Raw genomic sequence first — 11284 nt, 5'->3', positions numbered from 1 at the left:
CCCCCAACATCCCAGTTCTTCTTTTACAGTTATTAAGTGGGGCTCCCCAAGAACTGGGGAGTAGAGCAGGTTTCCCCATTTAACTTAAGCTTACAATCCAACAATAAAGTGCCAAGGGCATGGGTATGGGGGAGTGTGGGGATTTCATTCTTTTGTCAGGTAGAAAAATAGACCCTCCCCAGTAAGTTTTGGGATTTGTTTTGCATCTTAGGATGCCTGGCTTTGAGGAAGGGTGGTCTCTGTGGAACTGGTCCTGGCTTTATGAATCCGAGGCCTGGGGAGGGGGTTGCAAAGACCCCTTTTTATGTTCCCCAGGAGGGGCCTTACCTGGCCTCTTTGCTAGCCCCCTAAGAACAAATAGGTGGACCCTCCAAGGGGGACTTGGGTTTGGGGACTTTAGCCTAGAAGATAGGGAGTAGGAAGGGAAGACTGTGGAGTGGGGGATAGGGAGGGAGGCCTCACTGGTGTGGGGGAGCAGTTTCACCCTGGGGTGAGGTGTGGCCTTGGAAGACATAGGCCTTCCCTTACTGCCGGGCAATGAGGAGCCTACAGGCTAGGATCTGTGCTTCTGTAAGCTCCCTATGTCATGTGGCTCAGCTGTGGGGGCAGGAACAGGGAAGCGTGGCATCTGGCATGGCCCTGAGTGGGCTGTTGGGATCTAGACTGGAGCCCGAGCGTTGGGGATACAAGGATTAAAGGCTTGGGAAAACTGGATTTTATTTCTATGGAAGAGTTCAGTGATGAGGTGAAGCAATCTGGTCGCCAACGGCTATCGCAGCCAGGATCCACATGCAGTACTGCTGGCCTCCCACATCTTGCTCCCAGACTCGGGAATCTGCGACTGAGGTGGAGGTGCTTGAAATATGAGATCCGGCAGGCAGAGCATAAGTGTCTGCCACCCGGTGTCTAAGTAAAGGGATCGAGCAATGGTGTTTGGGTGAAGGGACCTGGGAGCCAGGGGATGTCGACATTGTACCACCAGCCGCTGAGGTTTCTTGGTGTCCAGAATTCAGTGGCCATGAAGGACACATGGGGCATGGCCATCCCAGCAATGCTGGTGGAGTCGAGGATACTGGATCCAGTCCTGCAAGAGGACACTGGATCCACTTCTTGTGGGATCTAGAGTCTGGATGTGATCCCCAGGGCTTGCTTCATGTTCTCATAGACCACAAAGGAGATGCTCACAGCAGGAATGACCTTCATGAAGTTGGGGGAAATGCCCTGCTAGAGGCCCCACACACCCTCCTGGGACAGCATGTGCCAAACAGACCCATCATGGATTGCTGCGGGCTGCCCTGGAGGGAGGCTTGTGCCTGCATTCGGGTGCGGACCAGCGCCAGCGGGTAAGTGGCTATCTGGGCACAAGTGCTGGAGACTGTGCCGCAGGCCAGGAGCACAAGGATCCCTGGGTTTGCAGATTCGCGGCTGTACTGCTGAAGCCACTGATTCTCCAGGGTCTCCAAGGTGTAAATGACAGTCTGGGCTGTGGCCCTGGCCAGGGAGCCAGCCACTAAGCGCTCCTGCACGTACCCAGTGTCTGCTGCTGCCCTCGGATGCCTGCTTGGTCTGCTCATATGCCATGAACTTGATAGCTGACTCAGGGGCAACCTTGAGTATGTTGATACCATCGCCCCGCCACAGGGACAGAACACCACCCACCCTCCTTGATCCTGCTCCGCAGGCCCCCCAGGACGTTGAGCTGGTTGGACCTTGAGGCATGTACCTGCATGAAGACTTTGAGGCGGTCCAGAGGAGCTGTGCCTGTTCGTGACACGGCGCCAGCCACCAGCTGCTTCCACCACATGCCTGTCAGCTTCTCCTGTTCTGAGAACTCGTCTGGCACTGTCAGGGATTCGCCGATGTCTAGCACCGTGGAGTGCTTCCAAAAGTAGATGCTGTCCTCCACATTCTCCAGCGAGTGCGGCAGGAAGTGGTCGCGCCGTTCCCGCCAGTCAATGGTCATGGTGCCATCGCAGTCCACGCGGTGTAGAATGTGCTCCGCTTGTTCCAGTGAGATGGAAACTCCCAGAGCTCGGAAACGCTGCTGGATTTCAGAGACATCAATGTGACCGTCCTGGTTCCGGTCAAGGCTGTGGAACATGAGCCGAAGGCGCTGCTCTCGCTCCTGCAGGCGGCACGTGACTTCCTCCAGGCTGAGGCCACCATCAGGGTCATCTGCACGCTCCGGGGAGACGCCCTGTCGTGCCCCGCGTTCCGGAGCGCCCCCTCCCCGGCGGGCCAGTCCTCGGCGCGGCTCGTGCACATCCACGCGGCCGTCCTCGTTACTGCTTCCAGGCTCCCCCTCTCCCCCGGGACCCCTGCAGGGTCTGCTCCGGTGACCACGCGCGCCGCAGTCTCCGTGCGGTCAACCTCCGCTCAGGCGCTTGCTTCATTTTTTAAAAAGAATATTTTTATTGACAACTTCCATAATTCAAAAAAAAATTTTTTTTTTATTAAAACTTGGATTTTCAGCTGCCTGGCTGGAGGTGGATCTGATTTCTAGCCACACATGCAGAAAGCAGCGGGTGCTCTGGCTGCTTGCTGTGGGTTCCTTGCTGTAGTGCTTGCTTGTGTATGGTGCTAGGTGGTGTTTTTTCTGTGTCTGATTTGGATCTGTGAAAGGGGGCCAGTCTCTCTCACCATTGTGGAACTTCCACTGGATCTGTAAGCCTGAAATAAATCCTATTCCTCCCATAAACTGTATCTGTTTGGAAGTTCATCTCAGCAGTGTGGAGCTGACTAAGACAGTGTGTTAAGTGTATAGCATTAAAATTAATTTCCTCTATTCCATTTAAAATTGTCTTATGGTGGCTATCAGGCATATTAAGTTGTGTTGTGGTTCATACTGTACTTCTGTGGGACACTGCTTCTGGCCCCTGCTGTGGCTTTCTGCCACAGTTTTCTGAGTGAACCCTCAACCCATTCTGCTCACCCATGAAGCATCACTATAAAGAAGAGAAAGGATAACAGAAACTGCCAAGTGGTTCCTTTCAGCCTGAGTTGAACATTAAAAACTCAAAAGACAGGTTTATAAGGTGACCAGTTCCAGGAACAAGGAAGGGCTCCATCATCTCTCATTCTCTGCTCCGCCTCCTTCATCACCCCAGCCTTCCCTTTCATCAACAGATACCTGAAACATTGAAAATAGTTCAATAGCAAATCTGTGCAGGGCCTGAGAAATCCAGAGGTGAGTGAGACCTACTGTTACAGAAGTTACCCTGAGACAGAATGATCGTGTTGCTGAGGATGTGGTGCCAAAGATCAGGTGGCGTAAGCAATGCAACTTTCCCCTTATAGTTCTGGAAGTTCAAAGACCAAGGTGTTGTGAGGGTTGGTGTCATCTCTCTCTGGCTTACCGATAGCTGCCTTCTCCCTGCATCTTCATAACATCTTTCTGCTGTGCGCATCTGTGTCCAAGTGTGGTGCTTTGAATGCAGTGTCTCCATAGTCTCAGGTGTATTTGATTAAGTGGAGTGTTTGGGAGGTAGAACCCTGTGGCAGGAAGTATGGCACCCGGGCTGACCTTGGGGTGGAGTCTAGCCTCTTGTGTTCAGAGTTTGCGCTTGCTTACTGGTCCTTGCTTGATGCCTTGTCTCCCTCTGCTATGGTTGTATGAAGAAGGGTGCCAGCTTCTTCCTCTTCGCAAAGCTTCCCCTGAAATCTGTAAGCCTACCCTTTCCTCTCATAAGCTACTTTTGGTGGGGTGCTTGTCCCAGAAAAGAGAAGGTAACTGCAACACTGAGTTTCCTCTTTCTCTGGGTATACTAGCCATGTTGGATCAGGAACTCCATGGAGCCTCACCATAATTCAATCATCTTGGGGAAGGACATATTTTCCAATCTGTTAGAGTCCTCAGGCCAGGACTTCACCATGTAAACTCTAGTTCAGACAACATTTGGCCTACAGCATGATCTATGACAACTGCTCTTTCCACATGTAAAATGGAGCATCTGGCCCTCATGAGCTGCATGTTGATGGTGTCCAGAAGAGCCCACATAGGTGAGGTGGGACTCACTGGCCTCTGGAAAGTTGATTCTTTTCTCTTTGGTCCAAGAATCTGAAGTTGCACTCAATGCAGGGAATACAACTATTGATGGCTGTTCAGATCGAGTTGTTCCCTCTTCATATATTGAAATCTTAGCCCCAAAGGTGACCATCTTTGTAGGTAGAGCATTTATGAAAGTAAGTAGGATTCATTAAAGTTCAGTGAAGTCACAATGGTGGAACCCTAATCTGATAGGGCTGCTGCTCTTCTGAGCAGTGACTGCTCTCCATATCAGATAAGAGACATTTGTACACACATAAGAAGGCACCTGTCCACAGATGGGAAGAGAGGCTGAATTTATCAACACAGTGGCCTGGAACTACCAGGTTCCAGAACTGTGTGAGTCAGTTGTTGAGATGCTCAGCCTGAGCAGACAGACCCAGCGAGGTCCTTGATTGGTCTCAAATGTTCTCTGTGACAAAGGTGCAGCAAGACCCTTGCTCCTTGATGGCCTAGCAGAGCTGGTTATTGAGAAGGCTGTGATGAGTTTGTGAGAATCGGTGGTAGTCTGGAAACTTGTGGTGCTGGTAGGAATAGCTAACATCCCCTAAAATAGAACGACAGTCAAGAAAAGAATGCTTGTGACCAGGTTTCAACTGAAAGGAACAAGTGCTTTTGAATGGGCATTTGACTTGGCCTAGGCTATGACTTGGAGCCTCCCAATCTACCACCTTTTGAGGATTTTCATTTTAAGGCATAATTAGTAATTATCTTGTTATGAACATCAGAAAGGTGACCTTGGACTCTGAGGGAAGAGACTGTGGAAGGTCTTGGACCAACTAGAGCAGCTCAGAAGAGTGGACAGGTGTTCATGAGGCTGTGTACAGAGAACAGGTGACTGAAATGTGTGCTCAGTGACCAGCATATGAGAACATAGCAAAGTGAGGGAGGAGACAGAGGTACTCACAGTGAGGAGATCTGGCTGTATTCCTCTGTTTGGCTGGGCAGTGGGTTGACTCTTCTGGAATGAACTAAGCTCCTTTGGTTTGTTAGAAAAGTATTTTAAGGCTGGGAAGAAGTTTTCAGGTTCAGGATTCGAGACAGAAGGAATCAAAGACAAACTGTCTTGGGCCCAAAGTGTTTAATTTCTTTTTCTTTTTCCCTTTCTTTCTTTCTTTCTTTTTTTTTGGTTTTTTGAGGTAGGGTCTCACTCCAGCTCAGGCTGACCTGGAATTCACTATGTAGCCTCAGGGTGGCCTTGAACTCATGGTGGTCCTACTACCTCTGCCTCCCGAGTGCTGGGATTAAAGGCGTGCACCACCATTCTCGGCTTCAAGATGTTTAATTTTTATAAGGTTTATGGGGAAAGGTGGAGAGAAACTGCACTGTGAGGGCTGGGCCTTTTGTGATGTAACTGAGGTGGGGGTTGGGGGAGGTGGCTTGCCCACCCCTCAGCCCAAGTGTACCCAATTACCATAACAGCAGATGACCACAAAACCCAGACCTATTCCTGAGCATGGAGGTAGAAAGAGAGAGAGGGTGGGGAGGAGAGAGGGAACAGCTCTCTTAAAATCTTACAGAAATCAGGTCTGGAGAGATGGCTCAGCAGTTAAGGATCTGGCCTGCAAAGCCTAACAGCCCAGGTTTGATTCCCCAGTACCCACAGAAGCCAGGTACACAAAGCAGTGCATGTATCTAGAGCTCCATTGCAGTGGCTGGAGGCCCTGGTTCATTCTTTCTCTCCCTCACTCTCTCATTCTGTGTATGTGTCTGTCTCTCTCTGCTTGAAAATAAACAAAAATATTTTAAAAAATCTTACAGAAATCTCAAGGGTAGAGCATGAAGGACTCAGGAAGCCACAATAAGCCTCAGAATCATCAATAGGCCTAAGTTTCTGCTTTCCAGCAAGGTCAGTTTCCTGATAAGGGGGAATAGACTGTCTGCACCATGTGTTCCTGTGGTCATAGATAAAGTTTGCTTAAAATAAGTTTGTTTAAAGTTCCTCAAATACACATAGCCAATTACAATAAAGGTTACCTAATCTGCTTGAAATCCCCCTACCTCCTGCTCACCAGCTTTGCCCACCAGTATCCTAAGCCTATCAGAAAAACACAAGTGCAGTTACTGCTTAAATCAACTAATCATGTAACCATTCTCCTACTTCTCCCTACTTCTTTGTTCGAATCCCTATAAAAAACCTGCCCCACCCTGCTGCTCAGGGCTCTTGTATGGATCCACTGCGTTGGTGAAGTCAAGAGTCCGAGCTTAAACCCGAAATAAAGCTCCTTGCCTTTTTGTATACGTGTTTGGTTCTTGGTGGTCACTGGGGGTGCCAAGAACTGGGCATAACAGAGCAAATGTTTGAATAATTAACTGGGGAGAAAGAATGTGACTGCCATTGTGCTTTGAGTTGGTAGAGGGGAGACCATAGCTTACAGAGTGGGAGGATTTGATTTGAAGTCCAAAGAGTTGTAGATTTTCAGGATGGTAGCATGAAATGAGAACAGTCCTGTCAGAGAAAAGAGAAACTGCAAAGACCTAAAGGAATCTGATCTTTTGGAGGAGTGCTCACTGGTATGGCCACGGGCTTTTGCTGGAGAAAGAAAGGGATAAAGCTGGAAAGGCAGAGTGCGGTGCTAAGGAATCTGGATGCTGTCTTACAGGCAATGGAAGGATTTGGGGATGGGAGCTGTGGGCAGGTGGAAAAGGAAGCAGTGCTCGAAGCAGAACCAGACTCTGCCAAAGCCAAGGCCAGTAGTCTCTATAATGCTCCTCTAACGTGGGCTGAGTTGTGCCAAATGAGTCACCAGATGGTGGGAAAAGAGTAACATTTCTCTATGTTTATTTACAACCCAAACAGAAAACAGCATATAATATGGTGGCACAGTGCACTAATGCCTCCCTTGGTCTACACCATGGTCCGTTTGTCATGCAGGACTTGAAGCAGCGTGAACAGAGGCTCCCTAGTGGTGGTGGATAGTTGCCCCCCCCCCCCCACTCACTGGTTTCTAGTATGTTTCTCTTACATTTGCCCAGTTAAATGGATTTGCAGATCATATTATTTGGTTACATCTCACTTAGCATGCATAATGGATGAGTGGCTTAAAGAACTCAGAAATGCAGCTCAGGTCTGAAGACAGCATAGACAAGAAGCAGACAGCCAGGTAGCGGAGCCCCTCCCCGCTCCTTGGCAAGTTATAACAGTGTGGCATAATCACTAATGGGAATGGCCAGAAAAACTTAAATCCAAAAGTTTATTTAAAATATGAGTTTATCTTTTTCTCTCTCAAATAAATTTAAAAATGTTCAAAAAGAAAAAGGAAAAAAAAAGGGCCGGAGCCGGGTGTGGTGGCACACACCTTTATTCCCAGCGAGGCCACCCTCAGACTCCATAGTGAATTCCAGGTCAGCCTGGGCTGGCATGAGACCCTACCTTGGACCCAGGTTCAATTCCCCAGTACCCATGTAAGCCAGATACACATAATAAGGCACGCATCTGGAGTTTGTTTGCAGTGGCTAGAGGCCCTGGTACTCCCATTCTTTGTCTCTCTTTCTCTCTCTCTCTCAGTCTCTTTCTCTCTCTCTCCCTCTCTCAAATACATAAAAAAAAGGAAAAAAGAAAATGAGAAAAAAAATTATCAGTTTACACCTACTGTTACTAATGCTAAATCTAACTTTAAGAGCATATTGGCTTATAATATACTCAGTGAGATTGTTAGATATATTATTTGCTTCTTTATTGTATCTTTAAAAAATATTGTATTTTTCTCTGAAGAGTAGAAAAGATTGAATTTACGGCATTGGACATGTTAGACAAGCATTTTGCCACTGAGCTATGCCTCCAGCATTAAAAAATACCTGTTTTTATATACTGTATAATATACATGATATTGTTACTAGAACAATGGCACATGTCCACAATTCCTAAGACGGTAAATATGTATCATTAGGGACTGATTGGTTAAGAGTTTTGCTGAGTGGCGTTTCAATTACAGAAAGTTGAAGCACCATTTTTACATATGGTCGTGTTGCAGCCAAAGCACAGTGGCCTGGGCTTGCTGACTGCCCTCTGGCTGTCCTGCAAGCGCTTCCTATGTGTCAGCAGTCATCATCTGATGATTGGCCATCCACTCCAGTGTCCTGCTCTGCACCTCATCATGGCTTCAACACAGGTATGGGGGCTGCTTTCCACAGCCTTCTTTGAGAGGTGTGCATAGTGGTTCCTGTGGGCTGAGGCATTATGGGAAGGCATCACAGTCATAGGGTGAGGCCTCACAGTGCTGGGCTCTCCTGGGAGCCCTTGGGAGGCTGGCTAAGTGGTGCTCCCACTCTTTCATGGACAATAGACCACTGAGTGTTCATAGCCAGGGTCTGGGCTTGGGTTTAGCCTACCTTTATGGTCCTATGGTGTCTTGTCCAGTAGCTCTCCATATCTGCCCACCCTGACTTCCCCAATTCTGACAGAGGATCTTTTATTTGGCACTGAACCTACCCTCGTTCCTTCTAGCCCACATCCTTGTTATTCTTTCAACCTGCAAATCCTTTATCTTTCCTTTTGTTACATGGTTCCTGATGAGGTACACAGAGGAGCAGAAGAGCACCACAGACAGAGCTCCGAGCCTCGAAAGCAAAACACTCTCCATTCCTTCCAGGGTCTGAAAGGGTCAGAAGTGGTGGCAGTGGCCTGTCAGCCTTCACATAGGTTTGAAGGTGGAGGGAGAAAAGTTGCATTGGTCCTTTCCTGTTAATGCCAAATCCTGGTCCAAAGCTGGATCGTATGGGAGGAAGTAAGACAGGGTAATGTAAGATGCAGTTTATAGAAGAAATATGCCTGAGAAATCCAACACACTTTATAGTATGTCCTTTATTTTTTTTAATAAATATGTATTTATGAGAGAGAAAGATTGAGAGTGAGTGTATTGGTACACTAGAGTGTCTTGCCCCTGCTCACAGACTACAGGTGTGTGTGCCACTTTGAGCATCTGCATTTACACATGTACTGGGGAATCAAACCCGAGCCAGCAGGCATTGACAGCAAGTACCTTTAACTGCTGGGCCATCTCCCCAGCTCCACATTGTGTCCTTTCAAATGAGTTGGCTTTTCTATTCTCCTTCTTCAGCGTCTGTTGGCTATGCTGGTCTGCACTGTGGAGGCTGCCAGAACAGAGCTGGAATGCCACATCTTCTTCCAGTGAATGTGCCTCCATCCCAGATGGAGTGGGTCTGTGCTTGCTGCTCAGACTGCCAGGCCAGCTCTAACTCTGCCAGCAGCAGGCTGAATGAAAGGGACTCTTGGGGATAAGAGACAGGAACTAACATTAGCTGTTTTCAGCACAATAGGAACATTATTGGCTCACCCAATGGGAAAGTCCTCGTCATGGAGCAGATATCTGTTTGGCAGGGCTATGGGGCTCCTTGGCTGAGCTCTCCTGCTCTTGCTGTCCCAGAAACCTCCTTCCCATCCCCTCACAAAGCCTGTTCTCAGGGCTGCTCAGAGTCCATGTTGAAACCTCAGCACCCAATTCTGGAAACAAGAAATTCCTTGTCTCTCCCAGAATCCACTGTTAGCTTTCATATGAGGACTTGGGTGGGATTTGTTGGACTTACCTACAGTTCTAGAACTATCCCTGACTCAGGGTATGGAAAGCTGTGATTGGCCAGACCTGGTGACCTGATTTCCACTGGCTGAAGGTAATTAGGCGCGTTCTGCCCAGCCACCTATAGTGGGTTTTCTAATGGATAAAGGGATACTGGCCAGGCCAAAATAATAGCTGTCTGGTGGAGACTACAAAGAGGACCACTTATGCCACACAGTCACCACATGACAAAGCAGTGAAACCATATTAACAACACCAATATTGTAAGATACAAAACTCAGGTATTGTACTTGCCAGCTCTCTGCATTTCTGCATTTAATCCTTATAGCATTCCTATGTGGCATGCAGCATTTCCAGACAGAAAATAGAGGCTTGAGGTGAAGTGGTTGCCCAGTGCCCAGTGGGTGCTTACTGAGACTTGACCAAGATATTCCTTGTAGCTCTTACTATCTGCCTCATTACTAGGGTGCAATTCTAATTTACACTGTTCCTTTTGGAGCCCAGGCAGGAGCTGGAGGAGGCTCAGAGACAGACTCCATGAAGCACGATAACTTCACTCTCCTGCAGGAGTGATTCTCAACACCCAGAGTTAATTATTGTTGTTTTTCTTTTTAACTTTTTATTTTTCTTCATATTTTTTTGAAAATTTCATATACGTATATAATGTATGTTGATCATAGTTTTCTTCCATAATTACTTTGGCTTTCTTCCATATCCCCTTTCCACTGAACCCCTTTTTATTCCCATCTAGTCCCTCTTCTACCTTGACATATTTCCCCCACCCTTGGGGCTGTGTGTGTGGGACCCATTTAGTTAAATTAGGGTGACATGCATGAGCATCAGTGGGGCGTATTTACTATGGCACGTGCAGCTTCTCCATGGCTACACTACTGAGGAAAATGTCTCCTGCTCCCCAGTAATCACTGAATGCAAATAGCTCCCCAAAGAGCATTGGATGCTTTATGTTCTCCTCTATCATTCATGATGGAATATTTTTAATTTTTTTTTATTTTTGTGTGTGTACGTGAGAGAGAGAGGGAGAGAATGAATGTGGGTGCATGCCAGGGCCTCCCGTCACTGCAAATGAACTCCAGATGCATGCATCACATTGTACATTTGTCTTTATATTAAATACTGGGAAATCAAATCCAGACCATCAGGCTTTGCAAGCAAGCACCTTTAATGGCTGAACCATCTCTCCAGCCCCTCTTTTTTGAATGTTTACATTTATGCGGCACAGTGCACTGTTTCAGTACATGAATACGATGTCTGCTGATCAGATTAGAGTCATAGCATTTCCATCTCCTTATCATTTCTTTATGCTAGGAGTCTTTGAGCTTCCCTCTCTAATTCTTCATAAAATAGCCAAGAAGCCATTGTGGGCTATCCAGATCTTTGTTAAGATGAGTTATTTCCCATGAGACTCTTGGGCATTTAGGGCTCTGAGGTGCACACTCTGATCCTCCAGTAGTGGAAGTGCGGGGCTCCATTCAGTTCTTAGTTGTGTTACTCTGTGATTTAGCACACTGGCCAGACTGACCAGAGAGCATGGTTGACTCACTTTAGCTCACCCAGCTGGCTGAGGCAGTGCTAAGACTTGCTCTTGTCTAGTACCCCTGTCCCTCTTTGGTTCTCCATGCATTGTTAGGTGCGCCTCAGGCCTGAAGCGGGCAGAGGCAGCAATTTTTGTCTCTCCTGCCTC

The 11284-nt window shown here is 47.7% G+C and overlaps 1 pseudogene; it reads right to left on the bottom strand.

Moving 5' to 3' along the window:
• Positions 1-1119: 1119 nt before the first annotated feature.
• LOC101613476 lies at positions 1120-4157 on the bottom strand (annotated as a pseudogene).
• Positions 4158-11284: the final 7127 nt, after the last annotated feature.

The sequence above is a fragment of the Jaculus jaculus genome, chromosome 2 (genome assembly GCF_020740685.1).
Source record: "Jaculus jaculus isolate mJacJac1 chromosome 2, mJacJac1.mat.Y.cur, whole genome shotgun sequence".
NCBI classification, from domain to species: domain Eukaryota; kingdom Metazoa; phylum Chordata; class Mammalia; order Rodentia; family Dipodidae; genus Jaculus; species Jaculus jaculus.
Note: the sequence above shows the minus strand (reverse complement) of the source record. Positions and strands in the feature narration are given on the sequence as shown.